Source organism: Otolemur garnettii, unplaced genomic scaffold (assembly GCF_000181295.1).
Source record: "Otolemur garnettii isolate 467f Iridium unplaced genomic scaffold, OtoGar3 scaffold00128, whole genome shotgun sequence".
NCBI classification, from domain to species: domain Eukaryota; kingdom Metazoa; phylum Chordata; class Mammalia; order Primates; family Galagidae; genus Otolemur; species Otolemur garnettii.
The window spans coordinates 3,799,953-3,801,001 of record NW_003852523.1 but is presented as its reverse complement, the minus strand read 5'-3'; the positions used below and the strand labels follow the sequence as shown (position 1 = coordinate 3,801,001).

The window sequence follows — 1,049 nt, the reverse complement described above, 5'->3', positions numbered from 1 at the left end:
GTGCACACACACATATACATGCATACACACATACACACGTGCACACACACTCACATACACATACACGCATACACACGTGCACACACACTCACATATACATGCATACACACATACACACATGCACACACACATACACATACACACATACACACGTGCACACACACATATACATGCATACACACGTGCACACGCACTCACACATACATGCACACACATGCATACACACATACACTCACACATACACACGTGCACACACGCTCACATACACATACATGTATACACACACACTCACATGCATATACACATACACACATGCACACACTCACATACACATACATGCATACACACACATACATGTATACACACATACACACGTGCACACACACTCACATACACACATACACACATGCACACACATACACATGTGCACACACACGTATATACACATACATGCATACACATGTGCACACACTCACACATGTCACACACACATGCTGGCCATATATGGCCAGGGCCCCCAGGGCTGTGAGTCACAGCAGTCCCTGGTGGGGTCACATGTTCCCTGGAGTCAGCTCCAGCCCTAAGGTTCCCTGAGGACCCCAGACACAACACATGCCTCAGACTGATGTGCTCTGGGGGATGAATGCCCATTTCCCCATTACTCCTGAGCCCTGCCAGGCTGGGTCTGGGCTTGGGCCATCCTAGAACCCGTCTCCCTCTGAGCCCTGGAAACACCACCCCAGAGGCAGAGCCAAGTCCTCCCAACACCCTCCCCAGCTTTCCTGGTCCACACCACCTTGTCACAGGCCTGAACCCTGCCTGGGTTCCCTAAGGCCCTCCTGGACAACCCCATGATCCCCAACCCAATGACCCCAAGGAAACTACATAACACATCAGCCTGGAGCTGAGCCCCGGAGGGGCAGGGTGCGTGTGTCTTGGCATGTGTGTTTGTGTCTGCATGTATGATGTGTCTCTGCGTCAGTCTCTGTATGTATGTGCTGGGGGGGGTGTCTCTGTATGTGTGTGCTGTGTCTGTGTGTGGGGGGGGG

At 51.9% G+C, this 1,049-nt stretch overlaps 1 protein-coding gene across 1 annotated transcript in view; it reads right to left on the bottom strand.

The window, feature by feature from the left end:
- PFKL (phosphofructokinase, liver type) overlaps positions 1-1,049 on the bottom strand; it is an 18,621-nt gene that overhangs the window by 12,552 nt on the left and 5,020 nt on the right. The window lies entirely within an intron of this gene.